Consider the following 7,578-nt stretch of genomic DNA (forward strand, 5'->3'; position numbering starts at 1 on the left):
CAACGAGATTGATCTTCTCCTCACGAGGGTTTGGGTATTCTTGAAGCTTCTTGGGTAGCTCAGATAAAGCTACAATGCGACTTCTATGAGCATCAATGATGGCCTCTAGAGTCTCATTCACTTTATCCACAAAAACAAAACCCCCAAAACCATCCTCAGTCGTACTAGCCTCATTTTGTTTAGTACTAGGCCCAGGTTGAGGTTGATGCTCCTCATGCACTTCTTGGGATGTAAAAGTTTTATCCCTCATGTTTTGTTTAGAGGCTTCTTGAGAACTAGTGGATGTACTTTTAGTTTTCTTGTTTCGGTTCTTCTTCCTCCTAGTGGTTTTTTTTCTATTGGACTGTAGGGTCTTGTCCACTAGATTTGTCTTTGCATCCCTAGTTCGAGGTGTCTCATCAGTTTGTATTTCGGCATTTCGTGTCTGTGATCTAGTCAAGACTCTAAGTGGCACGACATCCTCATTCTCAGATGAAGGTGGAGATGGAACTGCGCCTACAAGGTTGAGTGAGACCTTTGGTTGAGAGGTGCCTTCCTCATGTGGTTTCAGCAAACAATCCTTTGGGAAGTGTTCTGCACAACACCCTAGACAATATCTTTCAATTGGTGGAAACTGTTGTACTGTTGTATTGGATCGAGATGCTTGCCTTGAGCGATGTGGACAATCACGAGCCCAATGGGGTTCTCCGCACTCATAAGAGGGGCCCACTAGTTTGGCCTCTACTTTCCTTGGCTGCCATTGACCTGAGGGGCCTGGAGTCCTAGGTTGGTAGCCGCCTAGCAACATCAAAGAGTTTTGTTCCCCTGGTTGAGTGTCCACCAGTGCTGGGCTTGGGTATGCGGGACTTTCAAAGAGATTTTCTTTGGATGAATATGATGCGTATTCCTCTTCCACATAGCCTGGGTTTACCAAGTCTCTACACATATTTGAATTGTCGTAGTCAACAACCCTCACAGGAGCAGTCCCTGGAGCAGGAGGTTGAGCACCAAGAACAAGTCCTGCTTGCTCGTGTGCCATCGGTGGCTTACGTTCAAAATTAGTATACTGTTGATACATTTGTGGAGCCACTCCACCCCTTAGCTGCTCACGTTCCTGTCTCATTCTCGCAATGCCAGTACATTCCTGTGTGGTATGGGTAAAGTTCCAAGCACAGGCTTGGCACCACTTTTTTGTGGGTTGGTTTGTGACTAGAGGAGAAAAGGTATTACATTCCTCTGTTTTATGGTTACCGCCACATGCTCCACAAAGATGAGGACCTATAGGAAGTACACTCCTCATTCTCTGCTGCTGTTGTTGTGGCTGCATGGGTGGACGATAGGTCTGTCCCAATCTCCGTAGTACTAGGTTAGCTATCTCGTCTGGATTTACTAGCGTGCTAGACCCTGAACTTTGGTCATCACCCCACTGATCTCTAGGTTTCACCTCTGGACCAGAACCATCTTGGAATTTGAAGTTATCGGTGAAATCCATAGCATCATGGCAACACTCATTGAAATTTGTATGCTTCTTCGCATAGAGATGTGTATGCAGTGTTGAATTTTTGAGTCCTTTTAAGAAGAGAGAAATTAATCGACTTTGGGCGGGCTTCTCATCTTCTGGGCAACGATTAATGTACTGCTTCATTCTATTTACACAGTCTCTAACACTCTCATTCTCGCCTTGCCTGAAAGAGTAGATGTGTGCTACCGTGTCATGTTGAATTCCCATCAAGGAAAAAGCAGCAATGAATCTCTCTTCCAAAACTCGTAAAGAAGATTTGTCTGAAGACTCTAATGCCTGAAACCAAGCCAGGGCCTTTCCCTCAAGAGTGAGTCCAAATCCTTCAATTTGAGTATGCTTGTCAGCCACTTGCTCAGCTCGAACTGCTTGCCTAAATGCTGCTACATGGTCGTATGGATCTCCCGACCCTTCATACTTCTTTACCAGTTTCTGAAGAGTTGATGGCCTTACTTGTCTTGAATACTCATCATAGGGCCTACGGCCTCTCACTCTCAGTGGGAATTGTTCCTCTCTTTGGTAAGATGGTCCACATGCATCAAAAATTGGTGTGGGTACCCTATTACCAGCCTCACCAAACCCCTCCAAAGATCTTGTCACCCGCATTTCAGGAGGTGCATTTATGGGACGCCGAGTTGGCTCCCCTACCCTCCGATTGTTATAATGAGAAAGATGTTGTTGTGTGACGTGTGGTCGCACATTTGGTGTAGGACGATATCTTGGTGCTAGAGTTGGGCTACTAGCTGTGGTCCACTTGGATGTTGAATGTCCCTCTCTAGTGAACTCTCGTAGGGGAGGAGCCACAGTTTCTCCAAGAAAGGCTGTCTCTCCTGGTTTGGCTGTATTTGTTGAGAACACTTCCATGAATAATGGTTGTCCTTTCCACGTGAGCTCCCGAATCTCTTTCCAATCTAAGGTTCAGTATTCATTGGCCCATTTATCAATTATTCTGTTCATGTGTCCTGCAAGCTTCTCAACTACCACCACAAGAGCTAGAGGAAGATCTAGCTGTGGCAATCTAGTTGTGGCATAATATCCCTCTAACGAGTCCTTATAGACCTCTTGAAGTGGGTCATCCTGTAAGACCTTTGTCACTGGAATTTGTTGTACAAACTCCCATTGGTTCTCAACCCCTGATCCATTTTGCTCTTGCCTTTCCTATCCCTTTCCAAATTTAGATCTACAAGAAGTAAATCATCTATGGATGGATTTGAGGACTGGGCATTGGAGGGTCCAGGCATGTCCGGCTCAATGAGCCAGTCATCTCTAGACTCCCTTGCTCTGGAAAGTTTCGATAAGTCAAAGAACTCGGTTTAAGAGAGCTCCCCTAATTTGTCTACATTTTCTGGATGGTAGGTGACTTCGTAGCAAACACCATCTCCACCCATGTACATGTTACCCTGGTCATTGACTAGAGGTGCTCTATCAAGTTCTGAGAAAATGTCTACGATCTTAACAAGATACCGTTGTTGTGGGTCCCTAAAGATCTCAGCTCCTTGAGCATTTGTGTAGACATATTGGAGTCTCACATTAAGTGTTAACCCCATGGTGTCGGCTTCAAATGGATTAAAGGATCTTGTGGGTGTTCTATTTGGGGCTACGGGATGACTATTTGTCGGCCCTAGATTGTCCATGGACAATGAACTAGCTGTTCTGGAGGAAAGGGTATCGGATTGGGATTCAGAAAGGGTTTCAGCAATATCTGCCAAATTGCCTACCGATTGGGTCCCACTTTCCTGCGTAGGTACTCTAGAAGGTGCCCTAGGCCCTATGGCAGAATCTATAAGATGTCCCGACCGCAAGTGCATAAGGTCAAATTTTTTTGGTTTTTTATGTGTTTTTGTTTTGTTTTGTTTTTGTTTTTATTTTTGTTTTTGTTTTTTTAATATATATATATATATATATATATATATATATATTTTAACCTACCTAATCACTAAATGCAACTAAAATGAGTATGTGTGGTGTAACTATCTATCCTATTTTTTATTATTATATTTTTTTAAAATATGATTTTATGTTTTTACTTTTTTTTAAAAAGAATTAATTACAAAAATTATGAATCACACTAAAAAAAATACTAATTATGCACAAAGTTACAAAAATTAAAAAAAATGCAAGTTACACTATTTATGCAAAAAATTAAAAAAATTTGAAGAAACAAAATATGCAAAAAAGTAGACTCCAAAAAAACACTTAATTTATAGATTTTTTTTTAAATTTTCTTTTGTTTTCTTCTCCTTTTGTTGTTTTTTTTGTTTGTTTGTTTGTTTTTGTTTTTGTTTTTTTTTTTAACTAATAAATTTCGTACCAATTACAAAAAATATGAATCTACTAATTATGCACGTAATTATAAAAATTTTAAAAAAATAAAAATAAAAAATGCAAGCTACTTTAATTATGCAAGACTTTACAGAAATTTAAAAAATGAACAATGGATTCAAAATACAAAAATAAAAATTGTTTTTTCTTTTTTCTCCTTTTAAAAAAAAATAAATTTATTGTTTTATGGGTTTTTTTTCTTTTTTTTTTCTTTCTTTCTATCTCTTTTTCTCTTTTTTTTCTTTTTTTTAAAAAAAATAATATATATATATATATATATATATATTTTTATTGTTTTGTTGTTTTTATTTATTTATTTTATTTTTTTAATTTAAAAATATAAAAAAACATGAAAAATTAAAAAAAATTAAAAAAATTAAAAATGCACTTACCTTATCCGCTGCCTCTCCGGAATTCTCGCCGCCGCACCCACTCGCCGATTCTTCAATGCTTCGCGGCGCTCGCTTCTGCTTCTTCGCTTTCCCAGCTGCTGCGTAGGCGTGCGCTTCTTTTTCTTTCGCTTCCAGTCAGCCGCCTCACACGGCTCTTCTTTCTTCGCGCTTTCAGCCTTCCACCTCTTCGCTCTCAGGCACCCTTGCTTTCAGCCGGCCGCCTATACCTTCGCCTCCAGCTTTCAGCTGGCCGCCCACACGCCTTTGCTTCTCAAACCAGCCATGCCGTCCACTGTGCCTTCTTCTCATCTGCTGCAACCAACCTTCAGTCGTCTTCTTCACGCCTCCTCACCGGTCAATCGCTGCCTCCCAGTGCAGACACCCTTACACAAATCTTTGCCAGCTGCGCCACCTCACAATCCACAGCCACGCCCCTCCGCCTTCTACGCTTGTTCCAGCGGCGCCTTCGCTGCAGCTCCACACCGGCCAACGCTGCCCGCCGCCGTCTGCAGTCTGCGCCCACGTCAGACGACACTTCCACAACTCCGCCCACAGCTTCGCCTCCACCTCTTTTTCTCGCTTTCAGCCTTCCACCGCTCGTTGCAGCCACGCCACCCGCTTCAGGCTGCTCACGTCAGTATATAAAATATATATATTTCTTTAAAAGCCGCCTTACTGCGTTTTTTTCCACTTCGACGCCTTACAGATGCACACACACACACACACACACACACACACATACATATATATATATCTATTCATCTTTGCTGACCAAGCAACAAAACAACAAAACAATTAAAAAAAAAGGCCGCCTCCAACACTTCCTATCTACCTCTCGCCAACCCCGTCAAAGATGCAACAACAGAAAGTACTTAAATCTGATTAATGGCGGGATTTCTCTACCGCAATGGGGTTTTAATTTTTTTTTTGCTTCTAATCAAAAAACCGAAAACACACAAGGCACCCTTGAGATCACACACTCAATGCCCTTGCAAACTCTACTCTAATCTACCCTAATCCACGATTTTGCAATAAATGGAGCACTTAGTAAGAAGTAATGGTTAACACCCTTCACTAACTTAGGTGTGCGTTCCCCGGCAGCGGCGCCATTGTTTGGGACATCATAGCATAGCGGAGGCTACACTCCAACCCACACACTTTGTCAATCCGTGAATGCAACCCGGTTAGTGCATAGAGGCTATCCCGAATGGGAGAAGATTAGTTAACCACACACTAATGACTTCTAGTCCTACTCAATCCTTCTTCAACACTCAAGCAATCAATCTAATATAATCAAAGCATCAAGATTAGGCTACACTTAAGCACAAAAATGCAACTTATGCAAAGAATCTAACATGCAAAGAGCTATCACACAAGCCTCAACTACACATCATTTCATGCACAAATCAGATTTTAGCATCAAAACATCATTAAGAAATCTAGATTAGCAAGTGTGTAGACCATAACCTCATATCATTGAAAATGTAGAGAATAGAAAGTACAAGATTGAAGCATGAATGGAGATGGAGAGCATTGGGAGAGCACTTGAGAAGGAGCTATGGAGTAAGCTCTCTCTATGAGCCTCTCAACCAAATGACCAAAGAGTCCCCCCTAGCTCTCAAATGGGCCACCTTTTATACAAAAACTCTAGAACTCCCAAAAGTTCCCATGTGGGATTATTGTCAAGCCCTCTCCCACATTCATCTACAACTTGGAACTCTTTTCAAGAGCCCTAAGCGTCTTTTTTGTTGCATCCTTGTATTGATCTTCATTCGTCATGCAACATATGCTCTTATGTATGTGTGTGTGTGTGTGTGTGTGCGTGGGGGGTGTGTGTATGGAAGCATATATTGATACCATATTCTACACCCACTATTGGGCACTGATGATGTTAGTGGGGATGTCATAGTATATAGTCCATACTATACATGATGGAGTTGATGGTTTAATATCATATGGATGATTACCATGAGGTTATAAATTTCACATTCTTATAAGGTGAATTTGGGCATGTTCCTGGATTCATCTAGGTATATATATATAGCTTACATAGAACATGTGTATGCTCCATGCCTACTCTATGCATAAACATATGCATACATAGCTCTAACAATGCATAAACTCTTTACAATATGCATAATACATAATGCAATAATCATTATGCATAAGCTATTAAGCACTAATGCATATGCTTAAGCATTACACATAATGTATTACGCTTAATACATAGGCATAATGCATTAAGCATATGCATAATGCAATAAGCTATTAAGCATTAATGCACATGCTTATTGCATTATTGCATATGCTGAATACATAAGCATAATGGATTAAGAATATGCTTAATGCATTATGCATAATGCATATGCTATTAAGCATTAATGCATTAAGGATATGCTTAAAGCATTAGGCATAATGCATAATGCATTAAGCATTAATGTATTAAGTGTAATTCATTAAGCATTAATGCATTACACTTAATGAATTAAGCATTAATGTATGCATTCAGCACAATGTATTAATGCTTAATGCATTAAAGATTAATGCTAATGCATTAGAGTTAATACATTACATTTGATGCATAAATGCTTAATGCACTAATGCTTAATGCACTAATGCTTAATGCATTAATTCTTAATGCATAATGTTTATTGCATTATGCATAATGCATTGAACATATGCATAATGCATAATGTAATAATCATTATGCATTAGCGTAATAGCATTAATGCTTAATGCATGAACGCATTATGCATGTGTAATAGCATTAACGCAAATTAGCTTAATGAATTAATGCTTAATGCAATAACGCATTATGCATAATGCAATAAGCATTATGCATAAGTGTAATAACATTAATGCAATAAGCTTAATGAATTAATGCTTAATGTATGAATGCACAATGCATTATTACATTAAGCATTAATGCTTAATAAATTATGCATAATGCATAATGCAATAAGCATTATGCATAAGCGTAATAGCATTACTGCAATAAGCTAATGCATTATGCAATATGCTTGATGCGTTTTGCATAATGAATTATGCTTATGCATTAAGCATTAAGGTGTAGTTTTAATGCATTAATGCATTATAAATAATGCATTAAGCTTAATCATTATACATAGGCAAAAAAAACTTAAGAAATAATCCCCTGTACCAAAATTGCCAGTGTCTGGTCAGGACCAGGCACTTACGTGGTTCCAAACCACTTAGTCGGCTCTCCAAAGGAGTCGCAACTAATGCAATTGTACCCAATGCAATAAGCCAATGCGAGAATGTTGAGCTACTGTGTGCCTAAGTGCGAGGAGATTGAGCATGAATGCAAGCAGGTTAGTTCCTATGGCCATTCAGATTTTAGACAAA

Source organism: Cibotium barometz, chromosome 23 (assembly GCF_041138505.1).
Source record: "Cibotium barometz isolate CiBa-2024 chromosome 23, ASM4113850v1, whole genome shotgun sequence".
Classification (NCBI taxonomy): Eukaryota; Viridiplantae; Streptophyta; class Polypodiopsida; order Cyatheales; family Cibotiaceae; genus Cibotium; species Cibotium barometz.